The sequence below is a fragment of the Pithys albifrons genome, chromosome 5 (assembly GCF_047495875.1).
Source record: "Pithys albifrons albifrons isolate INPA30051 chromosome 5, PitAlb_v1, whole genome shotgun sequence".
NCBI lineage: Eukaryota > Metazoa > Chordata > Aves > Passeriformes > Thamnophilidae > Pithys > Pithys albifrons.
In genome coordinates this window covers 35,844,157-35,860,024 of record NC_092462.1, presented here as the reverse complement: position 1 = coordinate 35,860,024, position 15,868 = coordinate 35,844,157, and positions in this window count along the sequence as shown.

The following is a 15,868-nucleotide window of genomic DNA, read 5'->3' as shown; positions in this document are numbered from 1 at the left end:
ATGTCAGATAGATGTTAATGAAGCCTGTGAGATACGAGCCGTGAGAACTCCCCTCCAGGAATTTGTTAGCACCTTCACACCCAGCCTGAGGGGGCGTGTCTGCTAATGGGCCAGCAACAATTCCAAAAATACCTCATGACTCACAGAGTCAGATCACCTGTTGTGCAACTCCTTGCCCTGAGGGAAGTACTGGGTGTTCCCACCTGAACCTGAACCTGAACCAGAAGAGGACCAGAACCTTGACAGGACTGCGACCATCATCTGCACCAACAGGTTTTTCACTTTTACTTTGGACTCAGGGGAACCATGGGGGTCCCAAAAAGGGGGCTAACAAACACCATTGTGTTTGTGTCCCAGGGTGCTGGATTATACTTCTGGGTTTTGTGGATTAAAACCAATCTCTGTTTGTACCATTGCATTTATTGTAATATTTTTATTAAATTGTAACTCTTACTTATAATCTCTTTTGTGTTGTGTTCATTTCTCCTGCTGGTTTACCTTTAAACCAGCACAGCTGGTTGTAAGGAAAGAGCAGTGTTGCATTCCTTGTCTCTTTGTATCATTGGGTGTTAACACAGTTGTGTTAATTTTTCCTAAGCTGACATTTACAGAACTAAATACTTGCTTGATTCTGCTTTTATGTCCTAGAAATATTGGTGTTAAAAGTATCTCCCATAGACCCCAGTATCTAGATAAATAAGTAAAAATTGGTAAAAGTGAGAAATGCAAAAGCAATGAATTTCCTGGAGGAGTATGTGGTGTCTGCTTTCATTGTCAATCCTTTGAATAGTGACATATTAAATAATTTGTATGAGAAGTATGTTAACCTCAGTGGTACTGAAACTCTGAAGATTTGTGAATGATGAATTATTTTTCTGTGGTGCCCTTACTACTGGTGTTGTGCTGAGTAGCTGGAAATGAGAAAGTGGGGATATGGTGTCATAGTGGTATAAGTTTGGACTAGAAAAAAACAAACCAACAAACAAAACACACAAATTTGAGATGAAAACACAGGTCTTTTTCTGGTGTGCAAGTAAGTGTTAAAATTCATTTCAAATGAAGCCATAATGAAACAAACTATTGGAAAATGTACTTTCGGAAACATAAGCAGGGGTGAAAGTTTATGTTACAGACTCATGCTAAAAATGTGTAAGCCACAGGGGTCATCTGCTACCTGCAATCACCCATCTGGGTAGTTGCAAGTAATCAAATTTCCAGTGAGTTAACTAGGAGATAGACACTATTCTTGATATCATGTGCAAAAAAGAAAATATTTCTTCCAATTGTCAAAGAAAATACAACCTTGCTTTTAATTGTGCTTAAAGTTGTGTCATGCACAACATGAAACAATGCAAGGTGGGGGAATGTGGAAAAAAAAATATGAAAGAGGTAAATTATATGTATTTGCAGATTAAACAAGCCTTGCCCTCTCCCACATTCCTGGAAGGATGTTATAGCAAAATTTCATGCAGTTAAGTTTTGATATACTCAGATGTGATGTCTTTCTATCAGGGCAATTGGAAAAAGTCAGATGCTTATATCATTAATTGGTTGTGTCCTAGATATTTCTTAGACTTCAGTACCCAAAAGGATAGCCTAGCACTAAGCACAAAAAGACCCACAGATCTCAGCCATATAACTCCAAAAGTTGCCTGGTACTTCTGTAGAACAAAAGAGCTTGATTATTTTCAATCACTTGAAACCTCTTAGGTCAGGTACATGAAGAAAGCTAGCCATTAAACACAGCTCAAGCTTCAAAATTCATCTTGTAAGCAGGACAGGTAAGTTTTTACTGTGCTCCATGCTGGAACTCTGTGGCTAGATGTGTTTTTTCTAAGTTTGACCTACTTTGACATGAGATCTTTAAATTCTCTTTCACTCAGAATAAGGTCATGACTGCTGTGTTGATATAGTCATTGTTTTAGGAAGCTTGCCACCTAATTTTAGACATGATGAGGAATAAGAGCAGTAAGTAGAGATGTGTACATATATTTAAAAAATATGAAATAAAACAGTAAAAAGACTGTTGTTCCAGTATAGGCTGCACATATCTTGATGGTTCTCTTTGAGAAAATTGAAGAATATAGTAGTAATTTGCCATGAAAGCTGCATCTGTTAGAAAGTAGCAGATTATTTATTACTAGAAAATGGTAATACAATAAAACACGTACAGCAGCCTCTCCTCCCTGGAAAATATTTATTAAAGGGCCTAAAGCTGTGGATTCTATCAAACTCAACCAGTCTGTCCTATAGGTATCTAGAATATTTACAGTGAAGATTGTGTTTTACATTTATTTCAAGTGGTATTCAAATTCTCATGCATCTGTATATGAAACTCTTGTTTTATTTTTGTGTGTGTGCTGTCTTTCAAAGAAAATTGTGGCTCTGTTTTTAATTGTCTGCCTTCCCAAAATGCTGTCAGGCTAAAGCATATTATCTTGTGTATCATCCATGAACAATTCAAGATTAATTAGCCTCTCACCCATTTTAAAGGTATCATCTATATCCTGAAGGCAGAGCATGGTATTTGGCAGCCTCTTCAATCACTTCTAATTCTTGTCTGGGTACTGTATAAATAATGTGTGGAAAAATGACACTGTTCTGTGAATAGAATAGCTACAGATACAGATGGTGTATTCTGTATAATTCCACAGTCTGAGTCTATACAGATTACCCACTTGGAACATTATTTGAAGGATTATAAATATTTTTTGCGTATCTTATAATACTACAACAAAACTGACATATTAGCTTTCATTCTGTGATTTTAGGGCTTCATGCATTTTTATTTTGCCTAGTAAATGTCATTAAGTGTACATAGAAACAAATGGCAGAGCAAATTATAATCTGTTGCAGTGACGCTATTTGGATGCATTACCTATATGAGGATTATTAGCTACTGTCATAAGCAGATTTAATAACCTACTTGTTTACTTCCTTAAGTTCCCACTTATTAGTTCTATTTCTTATGAATTAGAATGTCTGCCCAATATCCACAAGTATGAGAAGACACTGTCTGCTGTAATGGTTGTGTGTGCAGTCTGAAAATACACAGAACACTTCAGCTAATGACTTCAGTTTTGTGTATAATTTGTTTATGATGTTGAGATTTGACCTCCCTGAGCAGCCAACAGCAAACAGAGAGCAAGGCAAGCAGCATGGAGGCATACTCTTTTCCTCTGTAAACTGGCATCTTATTATCTCACTGTACACTAGGATAAGTCCTATAATTGGGCTTGGCTGTTATGTTAAACACTGGTAAGCAGTGACTGAGGGTAAAATGCTCTGTAAAAGCCTCAGAGATCGGAAAAACCTAGAGAAAAGTATTTACTCTTCTCCATCCTTGTAATGCCAAAAGGAAGAAAACTGTGAGTGTCTACAGATGTGTTTTAAGAGCAGGGATGCCGGAAGAAGTCTTTACCCAGAAGGTGCCTTTTACAAACTGATCTGACTCCATAATGGTTGAATTTAACCTGATTTCTGTATTGGGTATTGGTTATGTGGGCAGTATTTTCTGCCAGGACATGCTCTGGTCCCAGTGAGTCAGCTCATTGTTACTGCCTGACAGTACTGCAACTGATAGAATTTAAGCTGTCACTTATAAATAAATAAACAGGCTTCCTGCATTGCAAAAATAATATTCATATGTGAGCTGATGCGCTGCTTTCTCAATAAACTGCCTTTGCAGAAAATCTTTGTAAGCCAAACAATAGAATAATGAAAGTATGAGGTTAATCACCTTCTGCTTCAATACTGCTCTTACTTCAAAAAGTATTTAAACAAGTTGTACTATTAACCATGAAAAATGTGATTTTTTTCCCAATGACTTGCACGTTAGTCAATGTGTCTTGGTCTGGGAAGGAGAGGAAATACATGACCTGGTGCATATTCTCTATTCTTAATATCTGTGAACTACTTTTGTTGGAATCGCTAGGAAGAACTGAACTTACTGTTCTGTCACTTCTGTTTTTTTGTTTAAAGCCTACCTAGTTTCTTCTTTGAGGACAACATAAAAACAACCAAAGTCCAATATTTTTCTGTCATTATTTTACAAATATTATTTTCCTTGATTTCCACCGTATTTGAACCTTTTCCTGTGTACTGTGATTCAATTAATACTGTTTTTGTTGAAGTGAGATAAGAAGGCAGAGTCTGATTTTTTTAAAATTTATATAAGGTTTTAGCACCCTTAACTTTTTTAATATCCATTTTAAAGTTGAGATTATAAAACATTTTGGAGCTTTATATAATGACTGATATATTCAGAGTAATCCTTTTTCTTCCATTGATGCAAACGTTCTAAAGCTGGTTTAAAGTTATGGATTAGAGGAATGGTTGAGGCCTTTTGAGAATATACCACGGTACAAAGAAAACAGTTATATTAATAAGACCCAGGCATAGAAGCATACATAACTTTCATCCTGGACTGAATTATCTTTAAAACTCGCTGGTGAAAACTCACTGAGAGGAAAACTCACAAAATTTACCTACATCCACTTTGGAGATTGCAGCCTCTGACCTGGTGAGTCGGTGCATTTCAACTGTGTGTCTTCTGCTCCCACGAAGCTGAGATAACAGGTACACCAGATAGGATCACTCAACCTAAAGTCTGTAGGTCTCAGTTTTCCTGACTGTTTTTACTGTAAGTATGCGATGTCAAAGTGCAATTGTACTGGGGTAGAGCAACAGAAGAAGGTCATCTCACTGTGCAGTGAGCATCTCTAATTTCAGGAGAATATGAAATTCAGTCAGTGTGGATTCTGAACATTTTCCACAAAACTGCCAGAAGAAGGCCATGGCCTTTAATGATCACTAGCATCCATGTTCAATTGAGTGTAACTAGATGAAACAAGAATTCAAACTGAGTCTCCTCAGTCTGTTGATTGAGATGTAGTTCACTGAGAATAAAATGGTCCCAAGAGAACAAATTTCTATTGAAAAAGCAAATGGAAAACCCTAATTTGAGGCTAGAAAGTGTTTTCTGGACAGGTTGCAATGCAGAATTCTGATAAGGATGGGAGACTAATAAAACAATACTTGCTTATTTTTTTAGAAAGAAAAATGTGCATCTGTTGTTTATTAAAAAAGAAAAAATCCTGAAACAACCGCTCTTAATTTCTTGCCTTTTTGTGGAAATGTATTCTGTATGATGTGCATAGAGGACTCATGGAAATTCTCATGAGTCGTGTTGCTCAGAGTTTCAATATTTCTTTCTGTTAGATACTTCAGATTAACAACTGTCTTCTTGTGTTGAATTTAGGAGCAGCTTTCAAGTTATGTGCTCAGTGTTGCTAACTTTGCTCTGCACCATGTTGGGTGAGAATTGGTAGGATTTCCCTTCATTTCTACCTTTCTGCTGTTCTCATCCAGTATTGGGTAGAAAAATATTAGAAAACATAGCAGAGAATAAAAGAAAAAAGAGCAACATGAGGAAAGTTTATTATACAACACAGGAAAATTCCCCAAAGGCATAATCTCTTTTCATGTACAGACAGAGAAAAATACTGTCTCCCTAGAACAGCATAGTACATTCAAGCCTTTGCAAAGCACTCTGCCTCCTCACAGTCTGGGAAAGTGCCTCAGAAAATGGTGAGTTTTGGGGTGAATGATGACCTGCTCTTAAGTTCCTTCCACACAGGTAAAACAATGGGGAGTCTCAGGCAATGAATTAATGTCCCTATGAGCCCACAGTTTAGATGTCATATTAACCCAGGTTTGTTGTGTGCTGAAGCTGCTGAAACCTCCATGGAGGAGATTGGCCTTTTGGAAGCACTGTTGGTGAAGTTGTCTGTATCCGATCACTAGCTTGCTTCAAAGGTAGCTTTCTGCATGGATTGCCCCTTCTCAATTCCACTTGGAAGCACTACATTTCACTGGTTTGAGCTGCTCAAACTAAGGCTCAGGGGTGGCTGTGGTCACTGGTACACACTGGTCCCCTTCAGAGAGGACTAACATGTGGCTGCCATTTTTGACTCAACCAGGGTATCCGTAGCTGTCAGCAATAATAAGCAGTGAATTCTCTGCCTTCTGAAACATTTGCATCTAGAAAGAAATAAAACAATTGGAGAGTGTGACAAAATACAGCAAACAGCCCTAGTTGCTCTAAATTTATATTTTCAGATAAGAACGTTCTTAGTCCCTGTGATTTCACTCTTCACCCCAGACTAGAGGTGCTTAGGAGAAAGCCTCTTTGTCATGAGTGACGTCTACAGTGGTACTTTTCCAACCAAAACATTATCAGCAGTTTGTAGAATAACTTAATGACAATTTTTTCAAAGAAGTATGACTATTCAAACTCTCACTTGAATATGGATAATTCAGTGTAAATATTTATTGGAATTTTATTTGTCTTTCTTGCATTGTAATTAACATATTGTAACTGTCTGCCCTGAAGTCTGCAATAGTTAAAATGTAGACAGAGCACAGGTAATGAGAACAGTTTCTCATAGCCTTAATAGTCTTCAGGGACCTAGTATAAATCAAGGTCTAACTCATCCCAGGGGTCTAGTAATTTTTACAGTATAGGTTTATTTTCCATTTGTATTCTGATAACAAGTCATATTTATTATGATCTTTCTAATGGCAAGTCTTCACTCAGGTATTAAAGAATATATATTTCACAGGTGACTAGAATTGAAAATGTAAAGGCCCTGAAGATTATCATCCCTACATCATTACTCAAACCATTTTTATGAAAAAATGTGCATTTTGATGAGACAATTAAAAAGGATGCAAATTAAGACAGGGAAATATAAAATTTACAGTACACAAAGAGTGTTTGCATAGGGGCTACCAACTTAAGGATGATTTAAATTTTTTCACAAATTAAACTATAGCAGAAAAATTGCTCAGGTATTCATACAGTTAATTATCTGGCTACACAGTCAATGTTTTCATTATATTAAATCTTTAACATCTGTCTGCTACTGAAGTGGCATATTGTATATGTGGATTGAACGCAGTTTTAAATCATGCTTACGCTGAACAGTGGACTCCAGTTGAAAGTGTATCAAGAACTTTAATTTGGAAAATATACTTTTGGGAAAGGAAATATCTAAATTGGAAAGAAATGATCAACCAATTGTCCAGGACAGCACCAAGGCTTCAGAGGAAAGTAATAGGACTTTGCATACAAAGTTAATTATGCTTCCATATTTGGTTTCTAATATCACAAATCCTGAAGTGTGAGATTCAGTACTTCTTTACAAAGATTAGCATTAGTCTTGGTAATGTTGCAATCTCCTGTCAAAATTACTGTGAAGCCACCGCATTACAATGCTTAGATGGTGGAAGGCCAGTTTTGCTTTCAGTTGTACTCCAGTTGCTTACATGCACCCTAGGGTAGGATCAAGTTCAAATCTCAGACACAAACCTGCAAATTTAAAAAAAAATATTGTTTATGAAAACTGTGTTATTCCCATGCTTACAGTTGTCTGCAATTATCACTCCAGCTTCAGAATAGGGTAGTCCCATTTCTTCAGGTCACAGGGCTGAGATTCTGATATGTTTCACCCTACACTAGTGTTAGCAGACATGAGACTGTTAGTAGACATCAGAAAGAAAGTGGTATAATGATGATGATGATAATAATACTTATACTATTATTTACAAAATTTAAGTGCATTTGTTTATATTATATAATTCAAACCTTCTACTCATTCTGCTGATTTTTTTCCTAATAGAGGAGGTTAATTTTATGATATGAAATTTTTTAGTACAAATTCCTGGTAAAATAGAATGTGCAATACCGGATGAGAAGCATTTCTAATAACTCAGCAACTCCTATTGACTTTCTATAAGGAGTGCTGAGTATGTTCCTCTTCCTTCATGCCATCAGACTGACGCGTATTTCTAAAAAGAATTTATGATTTCCAGATTAAAAAATATGTTTTTCTGTGATTATGCATCTTTATATACATAACATAATTTGTCTAATGATCTAATATTATTTATGTTGATAACATTTTCAATATAGGTTTGTAAGACATGGAATTTCTTTTGCAGTCCAAATATTTCTTTTAACCATAAAGAGAGTTTACTTGAAAGGAAAATAATAAGCAGTCAGTAATTTGTTCCATTATAAAAATTCAGAGAAGACTTTGTAATTCACAATGTAATTCTTACTTATATTTGGTTAAATAAATATATAAGATTAAATATGTTTAGATTTATTATGTTTAGATATATTAAAAAAATACATTTTGTTATTTTTTGCAGTTTTTCTTGTTCTTGCAGGCAGAGTTAAATTACCTTTAGTATAGGTAGCACAAACACAGTATATTTAAAATCTCAAATAGACTAAGTGCATATATATAATTTGCAGAAGCATAGAAGACATTCAGTTCTAATATACTACCCAGTTAATATGTGCTTTAGAAGATTATGAAAACCTATATAATTGCATCTTGGAAATATTTGTTCACATTTTTCAATGTATTTTTAACTACTATGCTCATACACATTTCTTACTCACTTTGGCAGAATATTTATTCATATGGATGTCTTTGATTTACAGGACAATGGATTTAATGAATCAAATTAACCTGACACTATCAGCAAACATCAGGCATTAGCATGGTCATTGTGTTAAACCAAAAGTGAGCAGGAGTTGAGTGAACAGCCATGAGATGCATGTAGAACTTTCAATTTACATGATTTTACATTTATCTGTCTTTATTCCTAAAATCCTGTTACTAATTCCTGTAGTTTTCTTTCTGTTTTGCCAATTCTGCCCATTTATTTTGATTTTTTTCACTGAAAGTTTTCTTTTCCTTTTAGTAGTAATGTTTTTTAAAAGTTACTGGGTTTTACTATTACAGTGAGATTTCCGAGTGTATGCCAAATAAAATGTTATAAAAATGCAAAAATGAATCCCCAAAGTAATTTTTACATATGTTAAACCAAGGAAGACTCAACTGTGCCCAAAACAGAAGAGTCCTTTGCCACCCATGACTCGTCTGAGTTATTTATGATAATTAAGCAGAATCTGTGTATTGATTTTATGCTAATTAGTTCCTGTTTCAATTCCACTGGAGAAGAGCATTTCCATCAGGTGACTGTCATGCACTTAGTGAAGGTACCATACCTACTGGTAGCATTTCACAGGAAGGTCACAGCAGAAGAAATTAAAGCTAAATTACTAGCATTAGAGATAAGCCTCTGCTATTCAGTTTTAGTCTTCTTGCATATCTAAATCACAGTCTATCCTAATTAAATGTCTTACCCTTGCTAGCCCGAGGTTTACTGTTACTAAGGATGGACTATTCATGTTTTAAGGCTGTAAATCACTCTCAGTGACAGAACAGCATGTCACCCTCTAGGAGCATTTCAAGTGGAAGATACAAAAATGTCACAACTGAGCATCAGAACTGATGCATGACTTCAGTGTCACTTCAGCTCCTTTGAATCCTGTCATCCACATGTGTTAGTAATAGGGATAGCTGAGGGGAAGTAGTACAGCTTGGCCTACATCTTTATGGGTAACCTGCCTTTCCTCCAAAGTGAGGTGCTTTTGCCTGCTCTGCCAGGAGGGAGCCATTGTTACCTTGCCTGAGCTGTGCTGGAATGAGCTTTACACTGAAGTAGCTGTATCGTCTGATGGAGCATGTTAACAATTAAACAGTATTTGATTGCTTTTCTCCTCTGGCTCTTACCCCTTGAAAATGAGCATCTTGCTATGTACATCCCATGGATCTTAATAACTGAACAAAACTCAAGACAAACAGAAGATAAAAATGAAACATATTTTTAATGATATATGGTGTTGGGAAAATCTGACTGGAAATTTTTGTGCATAACACAGTGAGTGGGGATCAGCAAAGGCCTATTGGGTATTGAGGTCTCTGTTCTTGTAGTGCAGGTTTGCTCTTCATTACACATTGTTAAAAATAATTCCTTGTTCTGTTCAGTCAGGAGGCTCAAGCAGTGGAATCAAAGACACTTTTTGAAAGGCTATTTGGCAACTTGATTTTTATTGGGGTCAGGAAGGCATTTCTAACATGATTTCTGTCTCTTAATAGTGTTTGGTTACAGTCCCTGCATCACACTACAGTTTTTTCCACACTGAATTATACATATCCTTGATGCCCACCCTCCTCTAGATACTTGCTGTCTCCTTCCCACTGATCATCTGTAACTTCCTACTAATCAGCTATGGCCAGAGAGACATAGCCAAGGGTTCTATTTGCCATAGGAGGGACTCAATACTCTGTCTTCCTTAACCTCATTTGGAAAAGATAATTTTAAAAGGTGCATGAGCAGGGCAGGTTCCTTTATGCTTCCACCTTTTCCTTTATTGCTAAAGGTGAAATTTGATTCCCCTAAGCATTGGTATCTACTGACAGTTTAGACATATTAAAGCATTCAGTCTACCCTCCAGCCACCACTGTAGAATAGTGTGTCTCCTCTGCCCTATTCACCTGCTCCATGGGGGTCATTGTCCCCCAAAGATGTATCAGAGAAGATTAGATAACTAAATTGTAATGAAAATGTCCACACTGGACATGGACAAGTGAATTAAGACCATCAAGCAACACACTAAAATTTATGCCTGAAACAGTGTTACAGGAAATGATTCAAAGGTATCCATTTAGAGCAATTGCCAAGGATAAATAGCAGAGTCTGTATGCTAAATGTAGAAGTGCAGACTGACTACACCCTGTCCCCTGTTCCTCTTCCTCCCCCTTCCCCCCGCCCATAATCCTGCAAGTCAATTTTGTGTCTCCTTTCAAGTGCAAAATAGACCTTTCTGAGACTTCTGTTGTCCATGTGTGGATCAAATTATAATTCACTTTGTAATTACTATTAATAACATTTGCTAGCATACCTTTGGTTAAGTTCAAGTATTTGGAGCAGTGTCTTGATAATAGCATTGAAAAGTAAGTAAAATAAAAATTCAAGTGAGATAATTCTGTAATCTTGTAGAAAATCTTGTAAGACATCTGGGAATGAGTAATACAGTATTCTGTAGTTCAGTATTGAATTAAAAGCAGAAGTTTTTCAAGTATGAGTATCCTTGCTAAGTTACATTAATGTATTGATTTTACCCCCTGCAGTAATTCTCTTGTTGTTCTAAAAATTATATCAAATGATTAATTTGAAATAAAAGAGTGCTGACTGGAAAAAATAAGAAAGGAAGTCCCTACACTACTGAATAATATCATAGGATCAACACTTTTTCCATTTTTGCTGTGAATTTGACAGCTGTGTCTTTGTAAAGCCAAACTAATAAGGTCAAAGTAAAACATCTGTAAAAAGAAAACTGCTGGTCCAGCAAAGTTTCACAGTGCTGACACAAACTATGAAGTAGCTATTCAGCTTGCTTAGTGCATATATCATTTTCTATTGATACAGATACTGTTTTGTTTCTTTTCCTTTTTTTAAAGTTATACTGTTTTTCTCATGTTATAGCTACCTTTAATTCTGATGGTACCCAACAATATGCTTTATACATGTAGGCTATTTTATGAATTAACTACTTCCTACTATGTTTTTCTTCTAAAACAGTTGACATAGTAAGACCTCTCTAGCCACTGAGGAACCCCAGCAACAATCTATAACAACAATAATAATACAAATATTATTTTTTATTTCCTTCAAGAGTTATTAGCATCTCCCTCCAAACATGAAAGGTAATTATTACCTGTATTGAACAAATTCACAGTAATATTTAATTAACTTCTGGCAATAGAAACCTTGCCATAAAATAGAATTGTAACTTAGAAACATGGGAAGTAAAATAACCATTGAATTAGTATTGTATGATATTTTTGTTGTATAAAGGTATCATTGAATTTAAAAGCATCCTCTGCTTTCTTGAGGACTTCAACTTTGTTACTTTTTTCCACAAGACATACAATAAAGCAGCCTCTTTAATTTCCTTTATGATATATTGAGAAGGTTATGCAACACCTATTAAGAGTGTTGTTCATAATGCTGTTGAACAGCTAAAATAGCCCTGTTCTTGAAATAAGCACACAGTCAAAACAGAAAGAAAGTTTGTTTCCAGTGTTTGAGGGAACTTGTTTACATTGAAGCTACCAGTCTTCAAGGACATCACTTTTCAGACACTTGCGGACAGCTCCATTAGAGAACAAACAAGCTGCCAATTAGAATGTCTGGTATCCAGAGAGTGGTGCCTGTTAACACTGGCAGCTTAAATGGATGCAGGGGTATTTGCTAACTGTATTTCTTGTTTCATCATGGAATATTAACTGGTAACACTGAGAGAACAAAAAGAGAGCTGTGGTTAAAGCAATGCTTCTTAACATCCAGGCTTTACTTAAAGTCTGCATTCATCTTGCTAGAATGTGTGGGCAACTTTGGGAATGGGTTATGGAGCTCTTTTCTGAAGGTATGTTGAGCAACAGGGCTTTGTGAAGCTTGTAAATACTTTTCTCTTTCAAGGTCATACAGAAAAGATTAAGGGGTGCACTGAAACTATTGCAACACTTAGTCACCAAAAAAAGGTGTGGTTTTAAAATTTTCTCAGACATCATTCTTTTTGTTTTGTTTGTTTGTTTTTGGTTTTCGTCTGAAAGACAAATCAATCTATTTTGGTGTAATCACTGGGGAATGGTAATAGTAAAATTCTCCTAAAGTAAAGGGAAAAGCATTATGAAAATTGGCTTAGATGGATAACCAAGAAGTATTTCAAGACATGAACTTTTCTAATTAGTTATATGTTCTGGTTTTGCAATTATTTAATGGACATCTTTTATGAGACCAGTCTGTAGATCTGTTGAATCTTAAACTGTTGGAAAAAGTTTCACCATGAAAAAATTTGGGTGACTAGTGCACATAATAAATGCCTGGATAATCCAAACCAGAGATGTGTCCCTCTTCAGCACTCCATAGAAACCTGCTTCTGGTCTATTAAAATGTAGAGTTGACTACAGGATTTATAGGTTAATATATGACATCTTTATTGAGCATACAAGAATTAGAATCCAGCAAGTGAGTACTCTTTATTTTAATTGAAATCTCCAAATAGTTACAAATAACTTCTTCTCCAATTAATATTTTTTCTTCTATTTTAATGAAATTAAATAAAACTCAGTGATTTTTTTCACTTTACAATCTGTGCAATTCTCCAGGGAAGCATCATCTTTACAACAACTGAAAACAACAGTTATGCTTAAACCTGTCTATCATTCTACCTCTCAAAGATTAAGCCTTGGATTATTATCTCCAAGCCCATAATCACCTCAGCTTTTCTTATTATCATCATGTCTGAGCTCAGTACTGGAGGTAGTACTAAAGAACTAGACTGTGCAGGAGAAAAATTCTACTCATCATCAAAATAGGCTAAGAGTCTTTTTAGTGCTTTGCCAAAAATCACTTTCTGGAAAAAAATGGTTGAAGGTCCTCCTGATGATGTTTGGACTGAGAAGATGCAAAAAAATGAGAAGAGCTGACTGCAAGAACCTCACCGTCCTAACATTCTCCATAAAAGGCTGGATATGCTTTGGGATCGACTCTTGTCCAATATAACATGAATGCCTGGAGTCTGTCAGCTGGAGACAGAAGGGAAGAGCGAGCTCTCTGGATCAGGAGCTGCAAAATGTAATCTGGTCTTCTTTTCTCTCAGACACCTGCCTCTCTAAGTATTTGAAACTTTATATTTAAGAAAGTGGAAATGTACAAAAATATTTTGCCTTAGACTCTTGTGCATCAACAATGATTAAGCTAACCTTGTCTGTAGAGCACTCCATCTCAATGGTTGTTACAACCTTTAAAGTGTATGTTTTGGAAGGTTTGTTGCTCTTGACTCATGACTCTCAGATTTCACTGCTGATTTGCCACACAGGCCACTTTGGAACTAACAAGGCAAGGATCTCCTGGTGGCTGTTCTAAACGAGCAGATTCATTGGCAGAAGAAGGGTAAGGGTTTACTGAGACAGGGATTCAGTGAAAGGCAGACACCCTATGTACCTGATTTTAGTATGTGTGCACCATTTATTATGGTTGTATTTTGCATATGATCGTTATATACATAATTAAATTATTTTACATTTAAAGTAAACCTGTATAGTATTTTCAAAAAGCTTTTAAGTTGTAGGTTCCTTTCCCACAGTATTATTATTTTCTTATGCAATTTTCTGATTCCTTTCTACTATTTTCTCTTCAGCTGATAGAATATTCCCTGTGTTTCAGAAACATAACAAATACTTAACATTGATAGTCACACTTTCACTGTTAGTACCAGAGGTTTATAGTCTTTGGCCAAATTATTCCCTTGCTTACAGTGAAGACAAACTTTGGTCTTTAAATTTGTATGGACTACATATGAAAATCTATAAATGTCTGTTAGTGATTTTTTCCTAATAGCAGAGTAATAGTTCATTGTTTTCCTATGACATTTGTGGGAGTTATTGTAGCCATTAGCATGGCTTGGAAGAGCATACTGTGATATTCAACAAAGCAAGACACACTGTGTATTGCCAGACTTGTCTTCTGCAGTTCTGAAATGACTGTGCCCTTCTCATTACATAACTTAGTGAAACAACATGGCACTGGTGCCTGTAATTTTTGGAAGGTAACTGACTGCCTGAGAAATATTCTGAGAAGAGAGTGTATGCTACTGGACTCAAAAAATTTTTAAGCAATTTTCCAAGACCACAACATTTTGTGGCTTATTCAAATGATAATGTGTGAAAATAGCAGTAAGTGGACATAACTGAATAGCTTCAGCACATTCTCTGTGAGGCACCTAGGAAGACTTGCTCAAAGCAGAATTGGAATTGTATCCTAGTTCAGCTGCACGTCAGTGAAAAGAACCATTTTGAGGTTTTGTTGTGGTGAGCTAAACATCACATTCTTTTCAGTAACTTTAAATTTGATTTGATAAGCATCTGATTCAAGTTGTCTCATTATTAGGCCCCTCTTTAAAATCAATTTGTGACTTTTGAAGAAACACTATTTATGGTGAGTTATATTTATCATTAAGTTAATGTATTTTTCAATACATTTCCAGCTTTTCAACATCTTTTGCAGCTCCAAGGTCATTCTCTTTACACTTGCCTGTATGTAAATCAGATTGGTAGTAAGTTCTTTGCCATGGGCAGCATGCTTGGTTGAAAGATGAGATAAAAATAGAAAGAGATGTAAAATCTTCTTAAACTTAGTCATGACACAAGGAGAGAAATGTTGAAAAATAAGGCATGTAAATAGTAAATATTTGTATTTTTATTAGAACTGGAAAAAATTACTCACATGAGAAGTGAAACTGTGGCCTCTCTGAAATTCCTGGAGTTTCTGCCACTAGTTTCAAGCAGGCAGGAATTCACATCAGAAGTAAGGAGCTAATGGATTAAAAGCATCACATCTTAACAGTCATTTCCAAAGATGCTTTTGAAAATCCTGCTCTTCTTCATGATGACAGTTGCATAACAGCAATGCACTCAAGTGTATTTGTCATTAAAAAATAACCATTCTGAACTCCCTAATTTGCTATGTGTTCATTAAAAAAGAATAAACTGCTTACAGTATTGTACAAGATATTCTTGAATGAAAAATTAAGGGTTTTAAAGTAAGTTGTAACTGTCTAACCTCAGACAAAGGACACAGTTGTTGCCAGCTAATTCACACTTGGACACAGGTGGGGATCTGACTGCAGGAAACAGGACACGTGAACTCAAAGCAAACCTATGTATGACACAGGGCACAAGCCTGTGGTAGATCTCATCTGTGTTACTGCTGCCAGATAAGATCTCTTTTGTCACATCTGGGCTCAGGAACAACTATTATGTATCTTCTTAGCCTATCCCAGCTGCAGAGTGAAGTAAGCTATCTGAAACTCGGTTTAAGGAAGTCTGAGCTTTGTAGTTTGGAGGCTAGAGGGGGACACAGGGGACACAGACCTACCGCT